This window comes from Cupressus sempervirens, chromosome 1, assembly GCF_028749045.1.
Source record: "Cupressus sempervirens isolate cs-2001-9-10 chromosome 1, ASM2874904v1, whole genome shotgun sequence".
NCBI classification, from domain to species: domain Eukaryota; kingdom Viridiplantae; phylum Streptophyta; class Pinopsida; order Cupressales; family Cupressaceae; genus Cupressus; species Cupressus sempervirens.
This window is the reverse complement of record NC_143118.1, coordinates 679,431,320-679,455,019: the sequence shown is the minus strand read 5'-3', so window position 1 is coordinate 679,455,019 and position 23,700 is coordinate 679,431,320. Positions and strand designations below refer to the sequence as shown.

Here is a 23,700-nt window from a genome sequence, read left to right as displayed (position 1 = left end):
TGTCATTTCTATGGTAAAAAGGGACATACCTCTAATGTATATAGGAGCAAGAATAGTCATTACCATGATAAGCCCACAAATGCAAGTTTTTGTCACAATTGCAAAAACTAAGGACATTTAGTACAAAACTGCAAAAATAAGACCGTGAGGACACCAAGATTTGAGGGCCACTCCTACAACTACAAAAGTTATGGACATAGAGATTTTGAATGAAAATAAAAGCCTATATGGACACCTAATCAGTTTGCAAGAAGAACCAATCATGTACATGACTACAATTGGGATTACAACACCGGGTATAGCTGTTACTATTGTCAAGAGTACGAACACACTTCTGAAAATTGTATAAGGACACATTTTAACAAAAATTACAGTAGATGGTTAAATCAAACCACTTGTTTTAGTTGCTTGAAGACTGTTCATATTAGTAGGAACTATCCAACAAAGGCCAAGGCACCCAAGACTAAAGTTAATAAGGGCAAAGAAAAAGTTAATGTGGAACACATCAGGGAAGATATGAAGAAGACATAGTAGAAGAAAGGTGAATGCAACACATCAAATGGAAAGATCACTTCACCCAAGAGTTCAAGTGATCACACCTCATCAAATTAAGTACTAGAAAGGCACATGGGGCTAATACATATAAAGATGTATCATACATCAGCCCAAAAGAACTAAGGAACACTGCAAAGAAGAAAACCACATAAGTTAAGATGCCAGGATAAAAGTTGGAAGATGATATCGAGCTATCTTTGGTTGTTAAGTAAAACTCCAGTACAAGCTGAGTTAAACAGTCTAGTGGATGTTGAGTAAAGAGATAACAGTAGCTACCGAGTGAGTAGAATATAGTTGATGTTGAGTTAGAAAATCCTTTGTAAGCTGAGTGTACAACTGTAAACCATGAATGTAATAAATGCTAGGTTTCAAGCCTAATAATAGTGGAAATTGTTCATTTTCTCGACATTCAAACGAAGAGAAAAAACTAGAAGAGCTAAGAGGCAATTAAGAAGCTACCTCACATTCATTCGCATCAAATACAATAGAGATTCAACATGAACTCATCGATCTGAAGGTATTTATCAAATGTCGAGCTACACAGAGTTTCAATTTTTATTACATTTTAAAAACCGAGTTTGGTAATATGGCTTCTAGCTCAAGAAACCCTAAGGCTAAGGGAAATCATGAGATTCAACTAGTTAGCAATGAAGTTAAATAGCCCGAATTCAGACCAATCTCCAAAATAGCCTATAAAAGTGACCTAACTGGCACATTATCTGTCATTCCACCCAGACTCATTATGGTTCAAGACATAAGGAAATGCTACAATTGTAAAATCAGTGCCATAGGTGATCTGGAAATCTTCAATGCCTATGATAAATTATGTGAGAATAAGATATTGAAGAACAAGTTTTCAATTTTTGAGAAGAAGGGTTTAACTAAAACCCTAGTTTTTCCCATAGTATTTAAAACAAAATGGATTCACATTGTTTTGACTTGAATTCATGATGGATGTTTGTGGCTAGAGTCAAGACCCGTCAAGATTACTAAGAGGATTGTGCATAGGGTTACTGGTCTTCCAACCCTAGATCAACCAAAAACATTGAGAAGTGACAGAAAGGAGGTAATTAAGAAGAACATAGGCAAAAAATAGAACAATAGGGGAATGACTATTGATACTATGAATGACCCCCTACTTGACTTTACTGTGAGGATAATTTCACATAAATTTTATCAATCTAGTAGACTAAACAATGTTCCCTGCATAGCTATTGATATGGCATACAAGTTGGTAAAGAAAGATCACACCTATGATCTGGCTGAACTCATGTTGCAACAAATAAATGAGAACTTAGGAGCCATAAGGAGATCAAAAAGGTCATAGTGTAAATTTGGCTTAGTTCTCATGTGCATATTCTTTTATGTGATAGAAGAATTCCCTTCAATTGGGAAGGTAAAATGGGATTCTAACAAGACAACCATCACTCAAATTAATGAGTTCATTGATCAAATGGGAGACAATTTTGAAGTCTAGATGACTAGCTATTTTTAAGACTTTAAGAAGTCTATGAAGTAAAGAACAAGGATACTAGTCTCACTAGTTGAGAAAAATGTCAATGACATATGCTTCTTGGTTCATATTGACTTCACATACATTCAAGCTACAATACCAAGGATAAGATGTCTAAGGCCATTAGGATATGAACGAGATATTGATGAAGCCTCAGTAGCAATCACAACATTGTTAGCAAAAGAAATTGATAAAGCAACTCCTCACTTTGGAACCTATGATGTTGTTAAATCCAAAGTTGAGATAGAACTCAAAACTGCTTCAGTTATTAAGAAGAAGGATATAATGGTGAGGAAAATAAAGAAGACATTTGGAGCAAATATTGAAGGTGAAGCAGAAGAAGTGGAAGAAGTAGACAGTGAAGAAGAAGAGCAAGGGCAAGAAATAGAAGAGCTAACACAAGGGAAAGAAGAAGACAAAGAGGAAGGTGCTGAGGAAGAAGAAGCTGAGGAAGCACCTACACCTAATGAGAAGAAGAAGAGAAGGGAAAAAACACAACCTATAGCTCAGTCAAAGCCCAAGAAGGTAACAAAATCAGCTCCAACCAAGCTAGCTCTAGCTAAGCTAGCAACAACAAGGGCCACAACAAGAGCATCAACTCAAAAGGCCAAATAGGTAGTAAAAGAAAAGAAGAAAGCTACTGCACAGCCAATAGATGAGCCCAAGAAAAGAAGGAGATATGTAGCTCAACCAGACATAGATGATGCAAGGGCAGAAACAGAAGATATAAGCCAATTTAAAGTGGTATGTCATCCACCAAAGTCTTTTGTTGATAAATTATGTGCTAAGATTAGGAATGGAGACTTAAATAAATTGAAGAGTGTAAATTTTAATAAGCTCACTAAAGGTGAGAAAAATAAAATAGAGATATATGTATATAATATGATAGTATAATATAAATATACACCTCTAGAACTAGATAGTTCATTGCCAAAGGAATTGTACAAGATTGTAGAAGAAAAATGGCATTTTTGTCTGCAAATTGAGAAAGAAATAAAGGGAGTCTACTTTAGGAAGGATGTTACTTGATTTGACTAAAAGTCAAATTAAAAATGCAGTCAAAAGGCACAATAGTATATTTACTCCCAAATACAGAGCATTTAGTATTCTACAAGATAAAATTGAACAAGTTCTAAGAAAACCCACAAAAGTGTGTAAAACTATCTACAAGAAAATTGATGATGTATTTGATGAAGAGTATAAGGCAGAAGCAAGTGCCAAAACAAAGGAAATAAAAGGAGCAAGAAGAAAGAAAGTAGAGGAGAAGAAAGTAGAAGAGAAGAAAGTGGAGGAAGAAAAGAAGGATGAAGAAGAAAAGGAGGAGGAAATAAGTAAAGAAGATGAAAAGGGGATAAGTGAGCAACAAGAACAGAGTGTGCAAGACACACAATTGCCACCTCCCAGTCCTCCTCACTCAACTACTACACCAGTAGAGTTAGTCATCATAAAGGATGTTACTGACAAAACAACTCAAAACATCAACCCACTCACTACAGAGGATCTCTCAAAAATCCTTTACCAATATAATCTATAGGCATAATTATGCATAAATCCTATATTGGCGAGTGTAGATGAAATATAAAGAGCAGTAGCAGCACCACAAAGTCAAAAGGTGAAGCCAAAGGTACAACCTTTTACATACACAAAAGCTAAAGTTTTGATGCTACCACCACCACCTCCACCAAGTGTAATTATGGATAATGTTTAGATGCCGAGTATAGAGGAAAGGAAATTAGATGAGAAGGATGATGCAGCAAAAGAAAAGAAGCAAGCCACCATTCAAACATTGGTAGAATTACCAAAGACTGGCACTCCTACTAAGACTATTCAAGAGCTGAGCACTAAAGCTATTCCATTGAAATTTTCCATGCCAAGCTCGAGTTCAACAAGAGTGGCTAGGGTACTTCACTATGGACACCCTGAACTAGATGAAGATATTGAGATACCCTCCTATGATTCCAAAACAATCACAATGGCACAAATGACTGAAATGCAAAATGCATTGGATAGAAGAATGAGGCAGGAAATTCTGAGAAAAGAATTTTTAAAAAAGAAAACACTTCATTATATCAAGGACATCTTCATGGAAGCCTTCAACTTGTAGTCACCAGATGAAAGATAACCAATATTTGAGCAACTATCAGACATAGTTGATCAAGTGACAAAAGAGGACCAGGACACCAATGTTAAACTAATGGAATGGTCAAAAAGAAAGTTTCAAAGTAAGGTTAATGAGAAGATATCAAGTGGCATTGCACTTGAATAGGTAGAGTTGGCCAAGACAATTGATAAGGCCAAAATTGTTCTTGAAAATATTTTTTCATTATATAGGAAGTTGTGTGATTTTTCAAATTTCACCCAAGAAATTAATCAATGAATAATGAGCTTGGAAGGGAACTTGAAAATCTCTAGTATGCAATTACCTAGAGATCTAGCTCAAAGTGAGAAGCATTTTTCATAGACGCTTCACACACAAAAGGAGTTAGCTGTGCTAATAGCAAAGGAGGAAAATATAAAGGCTAAACTAATGCAGATTCAAGCCTCTATAACCTCTCATTTAGAAGTCCTCCACAAGGAACAAGTTTATGCTTAGATAGTATTAAAGAAAGATCCCAATCTTTCTACTCTTGATGGACTTGTACACCTTGCTACAGAGACTACCATCCAACACAAGTTATTGGACATTGCATTGGAGAATTGGGATGCAGCTCTAAAAAAAATAATAGAGGTAAATAGCAATTTTTTGGCTAAGTATGGCATTACTCCATAGAACCCTTTGCAATTAGTGTCAAAAAGGGGGAGAATGAACAAAGGGGGAGATATATATTATAGGGGGAGTAATAAGAAATGGAGGAGATATGTAATTAACAGGGTAATTACCAAATTTTGACAAATTTTGATCATTCTTCCATTTTGAGAATAAAGTGGAACGATTGTAAATAGTGAAAAAGGAAAGAAAAGGAATAAAGGAGTGAAGAAGAGATGTAAAATTTTGGTAATCACAAGGAATACATGCATATCACATAGATTAGATACAACATACAGGGTCAGAATGCAGAAATAGATCAATGGAGGTACAATCAATTTAGGGGAAGTCATAAGATCATCAATGCTTGGTTAAGTGTTTTTGACACTCATGTCAAAGGGGGGGATTGTTGGTCAAATAAATAGTGTTGACAAATGAGTGTAAACACAATTAACCATTTTCACTATGTATGCTGAGTACACAATAGATGCTGAGCCAAAATCTTAATAGGTGTCGAGTCATAGTTAGTGTCAAGTAGATTATAGTATAGTATGTGCTGAGTGATCTAGGAATTATTCATGTGCTAATTAACAGAATCATTCAAATGCCAAGCAACTTAGAACAACATATGTCAAGTGATACAGGTGCTGAGCAACCCAGGAAACATAGTAGATGTTGAGCAATCCAGAAATAGTACGTGTCAAGCATCAGTAATACTTCATGTGCCGAGCAACACTAGATTAGCATAAAAGTTTGTATTTGTACAAACTAATATGTAAACCTTTTTTTGAGCTGACTTAGACAAATATTTGAAGGAGGAAAAAGGATAAGGACGAATCATTTACATTCCCTATGCAATCTGCATGAGACCAATCAGAAAAATGGTGAAGGCATGCAACCAATAAGAAAAATTCAAAGTATAAGTGGAAATTTGAGATTCAATTTGGATCATAGATCCATACCTTACCCTAAGTATTCACATTCTTTATAACAAGAATAAATGCACCATTGTATGTATGGAAGACAAGCTGCAAAAAGGGAAGATTATAGTGAAATTCTAGTGTGAACAGAAAAGACTTAGTGAAAGGGATAGCATTTATATCCAAATTGATCAGAGTAGAACAGGGGAGATATTTATAGATGAGATCAAGCAAGGATCAAAAGAGAAAGAGTAGATCAAGTGCCTATACCCAACAATTTGAGATTGCATTCAATTAGGTCTAATATTCTAATACTCTCTCACAATTGTATTAGAGGTTGAAATCCTACGATGATAGGTTGGCTTAACAATTAGGTAGAAGAGTCTTTGGAAAAGGACAAGAAAATCCTATGTATTAGGTAGGTTTAACAAATTTTATGTGAATCCTTTAACAGGGTGATACTTCTTGTAAAGTGTTTGAAAATCCTTTCAATCAGGTCACTATTGATATAGTGTAAAGCCTTTAACAGGGTAGGCCTTTAACAGGGAAAACCATAAGAAGTGGTCGAACTCATTATTGCAGTAATTTTTGTAGGTGTCATCCCCACCCTAGTTTTACCTTCTTATTCCTGGAAGGTTTCTGGGTCACCAAAATCTCTTGTGTTATGTGTTGGTGCATGTTCTCATTTTATGTTTGTTTACTTGGATGCATATTAATTTCAGTTATATGTTATTAAAGATTTGAAAGGATAACAATTGGTACTTCTAGTTCACCCCAACCCTGCCCCCCCTCTCAGAATTACTCTTCCCATTTGAACATTCCAACAAGAAAGCTTTGTAGTACATCACACCTCGTACTGAAGAGTCTTTAAGGTGCTCTTAGTGCGTCTCAAGGTCAATCTTCTGAGGGTCATAAATTGGAGCTCATGGGGGCTATTGATGAAATTTTAAATGCTATAGGATGGTCATGTCGAGTCCTATAATAACCTATCTCATTTTTGAGAGATCACATTATATTTAGATTTGATGTAGTGATCTCGCTTGATGCCAAAACTCATAGTGTACCTTAGTTCATATGTACATCACAATGTAACTTTGAAAACGTTGATCTTGGCATCAAATTTTTAGTGCCATTAGCTCTAGATGGGTGGGTGAACCCTAGTGACACCCTTGTTTTGGCTGTGGAGAGCCTCCATCATTCATGGCCACCCCATACCGAAGAGTCTCCAAGGTGCTTTAAGTGTGTCTCAAGGTCAATCTTCCAAGGGTTGTAACTTAGAGCTTGTGGAGGCTATGATGAAATGTCAAATGCTATAGGATGGTCATTTTAAGGCCTAAAATAACATATTTAATTTCCAAGCTTCTCTAAGTGCGTTTGGGCGGGTGAACCATAGTGACATCTTAAGGGATTGTAGAGATTATTTCAAACTAAACATATATGATAGTATTTCAAATTAAACATTGCATCAAAATTTGATAATAAAGGTTGTTAAAATATTATTCACAAATTATTGCATTTGAATCGAATATAACAAACATGATCAAAATGAATGATATTCCATAAACATGAACAATACACATGATCCACGATAAATTGAACAATACTATACTAAATTAATATGTATATCATTGTGCACATAAATGGCAAAAATATATATACCAAAATACATGTATCCATAGACAAATTACACAAATATATATCAAATTTCATGTATCCATAGATAAATTACACAAATATATATCAAAATTCATAGATCCATACACAAAATGTAGCTGATCATGCCATCAGAATGTGTATAATATCAATGTTTCTGTAAACAATGTGGCATATGCCATCTCAAAATGTCTCATGACATATCCTATGACAACTATACTATCCTAGGTTACTAGCGGATGATCAAAATACAACCTCTTCACTGCACTAGGTGGATTAGATGCCTCCTACATAAACAAAAAAGGAAAACCCAAGGTTAGACTACTAAATTTATATGATTCTATGTATCTAACATTGAATTACTCAAATGTATAATGATCTTTTTTTTAATAAAGATTTATAGTATTAAAATTTCATCATAAATACCTCTCTCATCGACCTCCTACACTAGTTAGGAGTCCTCTCATATGTTCTCGAAAATGTTTGAACCTCATTGATTGTGGCTTGTGTATGTTCAAGTATGTTTGTTAGATGAATCTACAACTTAAACTATAAAATTATAATTCATAGCATGCTAAATTTATAATATATAATCAAGAATTAAAACTACAACTTACCTATGTCAACTCCTCCTCTGGATATAATGGTTGTGTCAACAAAGATAGAAAACTCTAGTGTCCAACCTCATGTGTAGTAGGTGTTTCCTATGAGATACAAAATAGTAGTTGTTAATATCACATAAATTAGTTTTGAATTTATTTATGAAAAATAAGAAAAATAAAAAATAAATGATACTTATACATATGATGGGGCTCTCAGTGTGAATGGAAACGCTAGAGCATTTGTGATGTGGAATTTTCTCAGACTCATCACTAGTAACCACAACCTATACAATAAAGAATGTAGTTAAATTTCATTACCACAAACATTTTACAAGAATGCATCAATATTTAATCAAATAGAAATAACCTAATTACCTTTCCCTTGTCAATGGGTCGTGCCTCATCCCCTGCACTCTGCCCCCCACTAAGAGGTGATACTTGCAAGAGAAAAGAAAGATTAGAAACCATATATGCATCAATATCAAATAGAAAAAATAATGAGAATACAACATAATGTACCATAGATGTCTCAAGGCCAAATGAAATAGCCAAGAGTGTGACATTATCAACTATTTGAACTCGTCCTTGTCATCAAATAAACATGAATGAAGATCACATACATGTATAAGTCAGTATGGGCTAAAAATTAAAATTACTCTATTATAAAGATTATCTAATAAATCACATATGTCATAACAAAAAAATGTATTCACATACCAACACAAAAGGAGACCATGCCTCTGCATGCCCCTCCTCTCTCACGTCAGGGTGTGTAGCCTCTGTATGCACATCTGGTGTATCCTCCTCAAATACAAATTGATACTTAAAAAGATCACCTATGGGACCTAGACAAATATTCTTGCATGTTATGCAAGTATAGGGCACACAAACATGTGATGAGCTCGCCAATGATGAAGTTGCACTGGCATCATCAACACGGGGAGGCAACATTAACCTAGCCTGGGATATCAATAGTCTACTCAATGTATGGATGGCTCTAATAGTCTACGAGCTAACCTCTATAATGATATCACGATGCTGCACTCAAGGAGGGAGGGAGACATTAGTAGGGGGATAAAAGTACTAGCTTTCTTCCATTGGAAAAAAGGTCTATCCTAAGGAGCTCCTCCTCCTACACCCATGTTGGGCTTCATGCTCCAATAGTTCACCTTGAGGCCCAACACAAATTCTACATACAATTTTTTAATGAAATAAAATGGCACCTCTAAAGTGCTATGTGGAGGGATGTAAAAAGCCATCCACCGACTATCCCAAAAGTTTGCATGCATAGCCTCATTTGTGCACCATTTAATTGATAGTTTGAGCTTTAGGCATTCGACTTGTTTACCAATTTTTGGGTCCACAAAAAGGCTAACCAAATCATCTTTTGTTATATTTAGGGCCACAACCTCATCATAGTCCAACCTATCATCAAACATGGCATGCATTTGGTCACACCAGCAAAGAGAAACATTTTGTTCATTGGTAAGTGTTTCAATATTATCCACTATGGTGTTTAATGTGGATAACATGGGAGCCAATGCAAGTATAGTATTATATGTGGTTCGCAAAACCCTCAATTTAGCGAGATTTTCAAATATCAAATCTTTAATTCAAGGAGGGTTTTGAGAGGGTAGGGGATCATTTGGTGGACAATTTTGAGGGGGCACTAGATCATTTGGTGGAGGGTTATGAGGAACATTGTTTCTTTCCTCAGTATCATCATTTGGGTCAGCAATACCTATTAATTTGCAAAACATAATTTCTATTAAAAATAATCTAAATTCCAACAATTTCTATTAAAAAAACCTATTTTTTAACAAATTCAATTAAAAATAACTAATTTATAATAATATTCATTCAAAACATTAAAAAATAAAAAATAAAACTTACTCCTATCGTATACTCAATCTGAGATCCAATACTGGAATATAGGGCAACTATCAAACACAAAAAAATGCAATGTGGGAAGAGCCCTTGAGTTTTTAAAAAAAAATCAATGTCATAGGTTTTAGGTATCTAATTTCATATTGGATACCCAATAATATCAGGTATCCAATATGAAATTGTGGATACCTGATAAGGCTTGGTCGTAACTTTTTAGCTTTGGTATCAGGATGGGTGGAAAAAACTCAGAGAAGATTTTGAAACACTTTTAGACATTTTCAAACTCTATTTTTTTCACATTGCCACTTTTTGGCACACCATGATCCTGCACATACCCTCCCATGTTATATTTATTTAGATAAAGATAGTTACTATGATAGATTTAGCTTACCAAATGCAATATGAATTGTCATAAAAAAAGTAATTAGAAGCTAATTATAACTCTAACAAACTTTTAAAAAGTCTCATCTAATAAGTAAATTGATGTGCCAAAGTTTTTTACTAATGTATTATAAATATTTTAACAAAATAAAGTTAAAATAAAGTTTAGATATATTTAGAAATTCAAATATGTAAAAAAATATTTTTAAAAAATAATTTGTTTTTCCATAATACTACTTTTTATTCGTGAATTATATATTTTATTTAATAATTTCAAAGTAAGAAATATTTAAAAAATAATGATTTGAATAATGAATTATTGATAAGTGTGAAGATATAATACTAGTTGTTCAAAAAATTATAATAATTTTCAATCATATATAATGTGGTCAATGAAAATAGTATATGCACAATGATAAGGAATAAATCATTTGAATCAAAAGGTTTACAAAATATAATTACTTGCTTGGAGATCCTTGGAACAAGGATAAATAAAAGTCAAGATATTTATTTTTTAAACAAATATGGATGCAGACGACAATCAACATACAAAGATCAATAAGATCACAACAAAAGACTTGACCATCATACCTGGCATAGAACAAATCTCCGAACGCCACAACCAAACTGACATGCTAAACTAGAAAATGATAACTAAAGATGACAATAGAACTTAAAATCATAGATATGTCAGAGCATGAAAAATAAGCAATCCTAAAGGGTATTCAAAGATCACCAAGATGCGTCCTCCAAAAAATAGTGGAGATACCCCTATTTTCCACGCAAGAGAATAGCAACCAATAGTTTTGCACAAGCAAGTACCCTTCCACATGAGAAAGTGCAACAAGCCATGTGAGGATCTACCTTTTGCATGAAGGAATGCTTGGTCTAGCAACCAAAATACACAACATTGGTGCCAAGTTTCGCATTAAGAAGTGTCAATAAGCCCACAAATAAAAACATGTCACACAAGAAGATGCCAAGTCTCATGCCAGAGAGGGTATAATCTTGCGCAGGAGAGAATAAAATCTTGCATGAGAATGCACAACAAAAACCAAGGTAAATATAAGACTAAAAGATAGGAAAGCTAATTTCCTCCACACTAGGGAGCACCAAATCCATAATTGAGGCTTAGACACTCAAGTACAATAGCTGCAATATAGAAACTGCATCTAACCATCTAAAACATAGTAGTAAAGAAATGTATTGAAAGAAACATCACAATGTACAAAAACAACAAAACTCATGCGTGGTTCCTCCCAATCATAATAGCATCATGAGACCTCAAAGGCCCTAGCCATCCCCCACGCATAATATCCAAAACTGCCAACTGGATAGTTAGAGCTGTCTTATGAGGACATTAGTACTAAAGTGTAATAAAATCATAAGAACAAGGAAATCTAATATGTTAAACCAATAAGTAATAGATATTCCAACTATGTAAATCACAAAATCTAATTATATGCTGAACATCATAATACAGGAATGCATCAAATAAACTAACATCATCTATGCATGATATCTAAGCATTCCAATGAAAGCATAAGTCACAAGGGAAAATACTTTGGATAAACCAAAACACCAACTGAACATTAGCATTGGTTGCACTGGAACAATAGACCATCTTTGTACACGGGTCCCTAGTAGTGGTATAGGTAGCTATGCCTCCCAATCACATGAAACCCATAGGTCCACTCCTATCATGTTGATGGAGATAATGATCCAACCACAAACACTCATAAAACAACATCCATGGCTAACACTCACACCAAAAAATAATGATGATTGAAACCAAGATCATGAGACAATGCAAATACAACAGGTCTTCTTTAGATACCCAATAGAAAACTATGTAGGGGTTGACAACATGGAGAGTCGCTTGGCTTTAGATAGCCCAAGGTAGTATTGGTAGGTCACACTTCCCAATGGAAGGAGGAAAATCTAGAATCTTTTATTATCTTAGTTTAATTACCACCCAATATTTTTTTTAATCATCACTTATTTAAAACTTCCTCTGCCATCCCTTAGGGCACAATGATGACTAGGTCGTGAGATAGAAGCCCCCTCCATGGGGCTACCCTATCATACCCTACCCATGCTCATCGAACAATGAGTTCCCATAGGCATGCACTTCCTAACCCAACCCAAAATGATGATAACTCTCAGAATACCATAGAAGATCAGGTCTCACAAGTCACCCGACAAATGCACGTGCACATGCTGATGCATAGCACACTACCATCACAAAGATCATAACACAAGGACTAGATTAGAACACAAGAAAAATTAACACTCAACCAAATACAAGCTTAGGAGGGCAGATTCTACACAAATCCTAAAGAACAATAAAAATTTACATCATGAACTCACTTAACCAACCTCAATTCGGGAGTATGGATTCTACACAAATCCCAATGATGCAACAAGACCAAACATCATGAAATCACTCAGCCAACCTCAATCTAGGAGTATGGATTCTACATGGATCCCAAAGATACAACAAGACCAAACATTTTGAACTCACTCAACCAGCATCAATTCAAGAGCATGGATTCTATACAAATCCTAGTGTCCACAAAATAATAACAAGGGTCCAAAAGAAATAATAACATTGGGTATAAAATCACTCAACCAAACACAAAGTCGAGGGTATAGATGCAACATAAAAGTGCAACAATGGTTTGACTAACATCTTATGGATAATCCAAGTCCATGATTAACATCATGCCAAGAAAACCTAAGAAAACTGGGTGGTACACAAATTGAGGCAAAAACCTCAAAAAACCCAATGTTGACAAAAATCAACAAAAATAAAGCCCATTCACCCCAAGGATCAATAAGAAACAAAAATTTAATAAAATTTAGGTTTGGACACTGTGCAAAAATGACTTACATAATGGTGTGAAACCCCAAACCCTCATCCCTAAAATTAGGAAAATTCTCATACCCACCCAACCAAGTAGACCTAGCATATAGAAATGGAGGGGAACACTAGTTCTTAACCTCCTAACAAATGTCTACCAAAAAAAAAGTTGAAATGGAGCTAAAACTTTAAAATAGGAGAGCCCTACCTCATAGCCAAAAGGGAAAAATGGGAATTTGAACCATAAAATAAAAATCTTATAGAAGTAGCCAAAAATTGTGGCAATCCAAGGTTTGCTCAAGCTGGGATCCAATGAGACCAATCTCACAACAATCACACACTCGTAGCTCCGACAACAAATAGAACAATAATTCCTCATGAAGTGGATTTTGGATTTTACTCTCAAACTTTCTAATTCAAAAGTGAGAAGTGAGAAATTTTATTTTTTGATACTTATTCACTTTTTGAGTGAATAACGGATTAGGGTAACCAACCAGGTAACCTAGTTAAACCCTAAATCAACCCAAATGAAAATAGACTATTCCAAGTAATTGGAATTCATCTATGACAAAGTTTCCATAAATTAAAATTAATTAAAATAAAGCCCAAAAACTCAAAAACCAAAATCATAGAATCCTTAACAATTTTGCAACAATGCGAACCTCTAAATGCACATATGCACTTACTAGTCTAATCACATAATGCAAATGAATATGGATTTATAAAATCACCAGAAGGTTTAATTTAAACATTTAAATAAGATACATTGACCATACAGGGACGACATTGGTAAATATGAATAGCCGAATCACTAACTCCACATGCCACTACGAGTGGTATAAATCCTACACAGTAAACAACATGATCAAGTGTAATTGCATATAATAACATAGCTAAAGCAATAAATGCATTAAGTAACCTAGTTTAACCATTTATTTAATTATACTGAAATAATTTATTTACATCACTCACTTAAGCATAAAGCATCACAAAGAAAGAATGAAGTAAATAACCATAGCATTAAATCCACATCTAACATAATCAGAGATATGTCCAAATACTAGATAATTAGATATCATCATAAAACATATTGTTATCTCAAAAGAAAGCATCATCATGCAGATATGATGAACTGAACATAACAAAAATCTAACATGGACAATTCATTTGTAATTATTTAAGCATTTAATAATGGTTGTTTAAACAACATGAAAAGGCACTAAAAAATACATAAGTGAACATAGTGATATACACGACCAACCACTTCTATAGGAACCTAGTCAAGTGTAGCAAGATAATAATACACAGTGCAATTTCTGTACACATCTCATGATAATCATGAAACAACACCATGATACCACATCGATCCTGGTAACCACTTGCACAAACCTCAGTGAAACCATCTAACACATCATAATCTTAGAAATAAGTCATAAGCATAATCAAAGCAATTGATATAGTAACATAAATCCAATCACATCAAGGGTGTAGACCACTCATGGTCCCAATCACGATCTCTTCACAACAAAAGATCAACAAGGTTGCATCCATCAAGATGACTTACATAAATCAAATGGGAGAGGCACTACACAAAGATTTATTTTGTGTGATGATTATACAAATTCATCAAACCTATACAATATTGTATGTAAGATACGTGGAGTCAAATGGGTTTTGTTATATGTAGAGTTAAAATTGTGATTTGCTAGTTGTGTCTTCTCTCTATAATTAAACTCTTCATTTGATTGAGTGATATTCATAAATTGTATCTATAATTTATGTAGACATTTTTTGTAAGTGTTTTATTATTAAATTATATATATTTTTACTTTAGTTTGTTTTTCTTGTAAATATTTATAATGTGGGCATGTGTATCTTATAGCTTTCATTTTAATTACTTTATATTTATTTGTAATGGTTAGCAATCTGAGATTGTAATTTCTCCCAAAGTAGATGTAAGTCCAAGCTAGTAAAATTATATTTGAAGTAGGCTACTTTTATGTGTTATTGGAGTATTGGTGGAATTCTACTTATATTGTTCCCAAAGTTTCAGAAGCCTCCCTTCCTCCTCATAACAAGGACTAATTTATTCAATAATGACATTGACATGATAGAATGATCTCAAATTTCCTAATCTAGCAATCATGAATATAACATTCATGTTAGCCTCACTCTTTCTCTTAGCATTCGATTTCTCTATTGATCTAAAACAAGGACCCCCTTGTTGCCTTAGATGGCTAGATAATGGAAACATTTTTTGCCCCTCTTTAACAATTTCTCCTTCTAAGACTAAAGTCATTGATTTGAAAAAGTTCAAATTCATTGAAAATCCAATGGAGTCACCCACTTGAAAAAGTTCAAACCTATTGAAAATTAAATTTTCAATGATACTTTAATTACTTAATTTAGTAAATATAATCTAAATTTCTAAAACTAAGTAATTAAGACTTATTTTTTAAATTAAAATTTTTGGTTTTATAAACTTTGACATGTGATTGTTTCTTTTTATTATTATTAAATAATACAAATTCTTATTATTCAACAACATAGTAAAATACAACTACAATGAAAATGAATAAGTAATAATTTAAAAAGATTCCATTGTCACCTCACTTAAATTTAGAAATGAAAGCAATATTTTTTCTCAAAATATTTAATTACAATAAGGGAGGAGAGGAAGAGGAGCTAAGGCCGACTAACAAAAAGAATCATTGTACAAGGTCTAATTTGTGTCTTAGTGTCTCGAAGTGGGTTTATTTTTGCTTTTTATTTTAATCAAGGGGTTGTCAGGGCTACCTGTCCAACAACCCATTTTGAGACGAGTGGGGTGAATCTAGTCCTCCTCAGACACACATGCACCATTCAAACATGGGGCAGTCTCGAACTTGACCATTGTAAATAAGACTGAACCACGTCACTTGTTTTACCTATGCTTATCAATAAAATAATTTAAATTTGATAAATGTCTACGAACAAAATAGACTAGATACCACACACAGTATATTGACAATTGCATAGTACCTGTAGTTAAAGACTATGAACAGTGGCACTGGCCGGGTGCAAATATTCTGCCAGATAGCCAGTTCCTAGATCATATCCATCATGAGCTTATGCATCTCACTTGCAAAAGTTTTTAAATTCAGGGTCGAAGATCCTCCTCCTCCGACAGATTGTTTTGCCATTCTCTGAAATTTGACAGCACGATTTCTCATCTCTTTACCTTCGTCGCTACCGAAGATGTGTCCACCTCCTCTTCACAAGGAATCGTGTCCTCCACCTCCTCTTCACAAGGAATCGTGTCCATCTCTTGGAAAAACTAGATGCCAATGCCGAGTTCCTCAGTGACCAGCTTAGAGTTGAAATGCTGCTCTCCGAACATCGGCCATGTGACCATCGGTACGCCCATCAAAATGCTTTCCAGAGTCGAATTCCACCCGCAGTGGCTCATGAACGCACCCATAGATGGGTGGGACAAAATGACAAGCTACGGTGCCCATCCCCATATGACCAACCCCTTAACTCTCTCCATGAATCCATCTGGAAGGTAGGAAGCACATAATTCTTCTCTGCTCAATTCTACAGATACCGTAATCTCCAGGGAAGCCTTAATGGACCAAACGAAAGACGTTTGGTCCCCTTCAAGACCCCTGGCCAGAGCCCTTGTTTGCTCTGGCAAAAGAAATGCCTGGCTTCCAAATGAAACATACAAAACCGAATTGGGGCTTTGAGAGTCTAGCCATTGCATCAACTTTTGCTCGCTAATGTCCGATATTTTCCCTCTGGTATTAGCAATGCAGCATAAAGGAGGAACGGGACCGACAGACAAAACGGGCTTCCCGTTTAATATATTTCTCAAGTGCTGCAGATAACGAGGCTCGACATCCTCGAACGTGTTGACGAGCACTCCCCAGCAGTCGCTAATCGACTGCATCTTCTCCATTAAAAACTTTAGACCCTGGTCGGTTTGATTTGGCTCGAGAAATCTCTGAGGCATTTGTTCCTTGGTAAATTTCACTGGAGATGACAAGATATCATCGATTATAACACAGTCATCCTTTTTGCGTAGCGTACCATCAGTGGTTATGGTGCGGCAGATGGCGTGGAATACCGATGTGCCGAAAGCCCCGCACGGAGCAAAAATGACTCTAATTGTTTGAAATCTCTTGGCAGACTGAACAGTCCAGTCGACGAATAAGTCGCTGATTATACACACCGATTGACGACTCCCCGGTTTTTTGACCCATTGTTCGAATGGCTCACGAAGCCCCTCGACAAGTGAAATAACGGAGAGGGAAGATGCACGTGGCATAAGATCCATACTTTCGCATCCCTCGGGCAGACCTTCAATGGCATGGAGAGGACTTAGGCCGACCAGCTGAATATCCTGATGAGCAGAGAGCTGGTGGGATTCGTCCACGAGACCTCGTAGACGGTGCTCTATTGTGCGAGTAGTGACAAAGCTGACGGTGAGAGAGTGTGAAGCGAGCATTTTTGCTAAGTCTAGAGATGGAATGCAATGACCCATTGCAGGAAACGTGACAATTACTACGTGGGGTTTTTGCAGGGTATTCATGGCTGTGCCTGGTATTCTACACAGGAGTGTTTTTTTCAATATTGTTGATAAGGTGTAGAATCCCAACCTTACGATAATTAATGTTAAATGACTACGATAATAGTGAACCCCAGATAATGCATTACTGAGATAAGATAATAGTGAAACCTAGGTAATACAAAGTGTCAATTTGAGGTGCCGTGCCAGAAGAGAATACTGGGGAAACATCGAAAAATGTGAATAGTATTGAAAGGTCGAATTTGCACGAGGAGCGTGCAAACAAGGGCACGTTCATTGCTAAAATACAGACAACCTGTTTCAGATCTTAGGGGTACTTTTTTTTTTTTACTAAGGTGTAAATAAGTTGTGGCATAGACTTAAGTGCACATCCCTTACTAATAGAGGGAAGGTTGATTAGTATACAAACTTTACAAATAAAGGAAATCAAATTTCTATCAAACAAATTTATTATACTAGGACATAGGACATGTATAAGTTGTATTTGCCAATTATCCTATCATTGCCCACCACGAGGGCAAAACCTATTATAGAACATTGCTAGATTAGGCACAAATCACCCTACTATAATGTAGCTCCTCCATCTCCATCCACCTATAAATAGAATAGGCTAAACTTTAAACCCATAAACTCAAGGTTTGTCATTGACATTTCTTTCTTTGGTATCATCATTAAAATGTTTACTAATTTATATTACCAATATAAAATACTTCAATTCTTTTTATTATTAGTTCATGTCATGCCATGGCAAGATTCTAATGCATCTACTAGATGCAATTAGTTACAAAATTGTAGCCAATTATTTTTCAATATTTTTTCTCCCTTATAAATTTATCATATAGTATCATAAATTCATCTATTTATGAAATTTAAAAAGTATTATTAGTCCCTACCTTATAGATAAGGCAGGGAACCAATAAATTTTGTGTTGGTCCACAATTAAATTTTATAACCAAAGTCTCTATAATACTATAGTTCAAAAATGTTTTACTTTTAAATTAATTTTGAAACAAAAATTTCTATTTTTTCATTGGCTACTATAGTTTTTGGTAGGGATAAAATTAATCTTTTAAGATAAAAATTTAAGAAAATAAAATACTAGAATGTTCTTCAATACGACCAGAGTCCACTTTAGGGTTCGAAAACCCAACAACATTTTGGAGCGAAAAACTCTCCTTCATCGTCAATGTCATAAAATATCATTATTTGTGGTTAAATATTCACTAGTTTTTATGAAAAGTCTAAATTGTACTGCACACATTAATCAATCACCTACCAAGAAAGGACTAAAAAGACACTCTCATGTTTAGTACATATATGATTAACTATGAGTACACGTGTTTTACTTTTTTGAACTCTTTTAAAAAATAAAATTATAAGGTATCTATGACAAAACAATGAGAACTATGGAACCCCTCTAATATTGTCATATATATATCTGTGTGTGTGTGTGTGTGTGTGTGTGTGTGTGTGTGTGTGTGTGTGTGTGTGTGTGTGTGTGTGTGTGTGTGTGTGAGACTATGAAAACTATGGAACCCTTCTAAAATTGTCATATATATATATATATATGAAAGATGAGATGGGAGAGACTGATAGTCTCTAATGACTAATATAAAAGAATCTAAAAGGTAACTAATAGCTTACAAGCATATTTGAAAACTTGAATCAAATTAGAATTGTCAAGATCATTTGAAAGAAAAGATTGGAAGCTAGAATTTTTAGGATTAAATAGTAAAGAAGTCTCATAGTTCTCATAGTTTTGTCATAGATACCTTCTAATTATTGTTTTTAAAAGAGTTCAAAAAAGTAAAACACATGTACTAATAGTCAATCATATATATATATATATATATATATGACAATTTTAGAGTGGTTGCATAGTTCTCATAGATTTGTCATAGATACCTTCTAATTATTGTTTTTAAAAGAGTTCAAAAAAGTAAAACACATGTACTAATAGTCAATCATATATATATATATATATATATATATATATATATGTGACAATTTTAGAGTGGTTGCATAGTTCTCATAGATTTGTCATAGATACCTTCTAATTATTGTTTTTAAAAGAGTTCAAAAAAGTAAAACACATGTACTAATAGTCAATCATATATGTACTAAGCATGAGAGTCTTTGTTTAGTCTTTTAAAAACTTTTTTGATTGGTGATTGATTAATGTGTGCAGTACAATTGAGAGTTTTCATAAAAACTAGTGAATATTTAACCACAAATAATAATATATTTTGAGTGAATTATATTTGACACATGACAATAATAGATAGGAGAGAGTGTTTTGTAATGACACACTTTAACCACTCTGTACTCCATGATACTCTATAGAGAAGTCTAAACCTTAAATACTACACTTACCTACAGAAATACAAAATAAAAATTAACAAAATCCAACTTACTATTTAAAAATTCTAAACACATAAAGATGGCCTTCGACTTCTGGATCTTTCCCCTATCCACTACTTGCATTCATTAGACTTTGTTCTACCGCTCTCTAGTCCTCTGTCAGCCTTTTATTAAGCCTATACACGTGACATACAAAAGCTGTCAAATCTGCGACTGAAGATCCTTTCTACTGGACTGCATTTGCAGCCGTCTCCTTTAATTTCTCTGTGCGCTGTGTCATCTCTTTTCCTTTCTCTCCAACCAGAACCATTCTCAAACCCTCCCTAACCGTTTCCTCCAATGGATTTCCCTGTGTGTGTTCGCACAACTGGATTCCTACGCCCAATTCTACAAAAAGCTTAGAATTGAAGTGCTGATCTCCAAACATGGGCCATGCGAGAATCGGAACACCAAGAGAAATTCTTTCAAGCGAAGAGTTCCATCCACAGTGGCTTATGAAGGCACCCACTGAAACATGGGAAAGAATTACTAGTTGTGGCTCCCAACCGCGTATGATTAACCCTCTCTCTTTTATCCGCTCTAGAAAACCCTCTGGCAAATACGTGCCAGTATGATCAGTCTTCGAATCTGAGGATGCCGGTTCCATTTTTTGTCACAATTTAATACCCCAAACAAATGGCTGCTTGTTGGCTTCCACTGCTCTGGCCAAGGCATGTGCTTGTTCTTCTGATAAAACATTGTGGCTTCCGAACGAAATGTACACAACCGAGCGAGGACTTTTTGAATCCCTGCTTCGCCATTCAAATTTTGTTGATGCACAGGGCCTACGGCCCAAACTAGTTTCACCATCACATTTTTCAAGTGCTCAACATAGGAATCCTCGATCCCGTGGAATGTATTGACCAGTGTTCTCGATCCTTTGCCAATCTCCTGGAAACGCTAGTAACAGAAGAGCTGAATGGGGTTTGAAAGGTTTGGATTGAGGAAAATGGGGATACCTCGTGTTTAAACAATCTGAGAGGACGAGACAAATTGTAGCTCACCACAAGACCACCCTCCTCGTCTTTCTCCAACGCGTTTTGCAGTATCCAACAAGAAATGGAATGCATCAGAGTCATTGAGAAGGCGCCACAGGTATTGAACAGGAAACTAGCAATGTTAAATTTTTGTGCCGTGTCGACAACCCACCTATAAATAAATCAGAGATAATACACACCAGAGGTGCTGCTGCTACTTTTTGGTTGATTTTCTTTTCCATCCAGTTGTTGAAAGGGCATTGGAGTTTTTCCAACATCTCGACGATGAGGCTCCTCGACTCCACGGGATGAAGATCGTACCTCTCTCATCCATGTAGTCCTTCCACGGCGGGCATAGGAAGAGCAACCAGGCGAATGTGGAGATCATGATGATTAACAGCTTGGGGAAGATGTTCGTGGAGGAGGGAAACGTTAGCAGGCGTTATGACATAATTGACGGCAAGGCCGTTGGAAGAGAGGCGCTTAGCGAGGTCAAAGAAAGGAATGAGGTGATCAAGTGCTGGAAATGGCACTGCCACAACATGAGGCTTCTTCAAACCGCTCATCCTCGCCGACCAAAACAAGCTGCAGAAATGAAATTACTCTGCAAGAGGGGATCTATTGTATACAATCATTTGCTGCTGAAATGGGTGTTAGATTATGGTGACTGATTAGGAAAGTACTGTACATACTTCATAATATTTTATCGAGATTCGTAAATTTTCCATTCGTTGATTCGGGCCAACATGTTATAACCCTAAAGTAGTTTAGTATTTGTATAAAAGGGCTTAGGGTTAGGGATTGTAATATAGTTTGATGCGAAATTGCTTTTTGCAGCGATATTGAGCTATAAGGGATTAGAGATTGTAATCAGGTTGTAATTACTGGATTGTAATGATATCGAACTTGCTGTTTGGTGGATGTAGCCTAGGAATTGGGTGAACCACGTTAAATCTTGGTGCCTTGTGTTCATTTTTGTGTGATCTATTATTTTTTCTGTTATTGGTTATATTTGCATGTAGTTTTTTATTTCTGTCCGTGGTTTTATCCTAACAATGGGATCATCTGAAAAATAATTCTGTGGTGTAGGTTTACCTATTCTGGATGATAAAGGGACGCACCTAAAGCTCTAGACAAAATGCACCTATCCAAGATGAAAGTAAAGTAAAGTAATATATATTATTAGTCCCTGCCTTTAGAAAGGCACAGAAGTATTTTTTATTTTTTTGGCCCCACTTATTTATTTTTTCTCCTGAAGCATGGTAAACATTGTAAAGTTTGTGTAGTAATATTTAAAAAATTCATATTTATTAAATATAAATTGCAAATTTTCTATTGGCTAATGTTATTTTTGGTGGGGTTTTGCTGATTTTTTAAGCTAATAACACGAGGACAAACACTGTGTTCATTTATAAGGATAAACAACTGCCCACAATTATTATTGATGTTCATTTATGACAAAAAGCAGAAGGCAGTGGATGAAGAAAAAGAAAGAGTTGTCCGATTGTCCACCATTATTATTAATGTTCATTTATCAGAACAAAGTAGAACATCAGAAGGTAGTTGAAGCATCGCCTTTGTAGAAAAGATTAAAGCATTGCAGATTATATTTCAGCTTAGTAGGTATTGAAGCTTCTCTTGAGCCAATGGCGAAGACTTTCAACTTTAGAATGCTAGGGTTTTAATGCTCATGGAACAAGTACGTGCTATATATGCCTTATGTAGTGATTCTAAAGGTTCTATACACTGCTATGTTGTGGAGGCATTTTACTTTTGTAACAAATACTTATTCCAATAGTAATGTTTTTTTTGGTTAGGTGGTGATATAAAATTTAGAAGTTGTTATCTATGTAAGCTAGGATCTCTAATATTAGGGAAAGGGTTCCTTAGTATAATCCCTTATTACAACAAAAAGATCCAACAAAACATAGAGTCTTGCTTCCATGAATTGTACCATGTAAAATAGGATCCGATTCCATTCATTTTTAGCACACACAAGCCATTTATCTATTGGTTTACTATGGCTTTCTCGATCATACGACATATTCTTGCACTATTGTTTGTAGGGTTTACTAGAGTTTTATTGATTCCAGAGCTTACTTTGCTATTTGGTGCAATTTGTCTTTTTTCTTTGGGAGAAATCATTTTTGATTGAAGTATTCTAAGGTCTTTGTCACACAATTGAATATATAAGGTTCATTACAAAAGTGAGATTACATATATTTTTAGGTTTATCCATCTGTTTTCCCAACTTTGAGCTGATTAAGCCATGCTGATTACAACGCTAGCCTTTTTTGTTTTATGAAATGTATCAGACTATGCCATTTCACTAGGTATTCATGTTAATGACAATTTAAAATAAAATCTTAAACTTGGCTTGTTTTAGCGAGCTTTGATCCATTCAATACCTTTATGCTTGCAATTTATGAGTGAGTGTTGTTAGGCATGCTATGGGCATGACAAGATAGTTGGAAGGGATAGTGCACTTCAATCTCAAGATGATTGGATTTTTTTGTGCGGTAGATTCTTTGACAAGCGTTCCTCTATATAGTTCATTATAAGAAATCTTTTTGAGTAAGTGTATGGCTAGGCATCACAAATCTATTATATTTAAGCTTTAGCTTACCTAATCT

At 35.0% G+C, this 23,700-nt stretch overlaps 2 pseudogenes; both read right to left on the bottom strand.

Annotated features, from left to right (window-relative positions):
* The window catches only part of LOC149579727 (scopoletin glucosyltransferase-like), a 30,413-nt pseudogene extending 12,720 nt beyond the window's left edge, over positions 1-17,693 (bottom strand).
* Positions 17,694-20,095: 2,402 nt separating this feature from the next.
* LOC149579726 (scopoletin glucosyltransferase-like) lies at positions 20,096-21,677 on the bottom strand (annotated as a pseudogene).
* Positions 21,678-23,700: the final 2,023 nt, after the last annotated feature.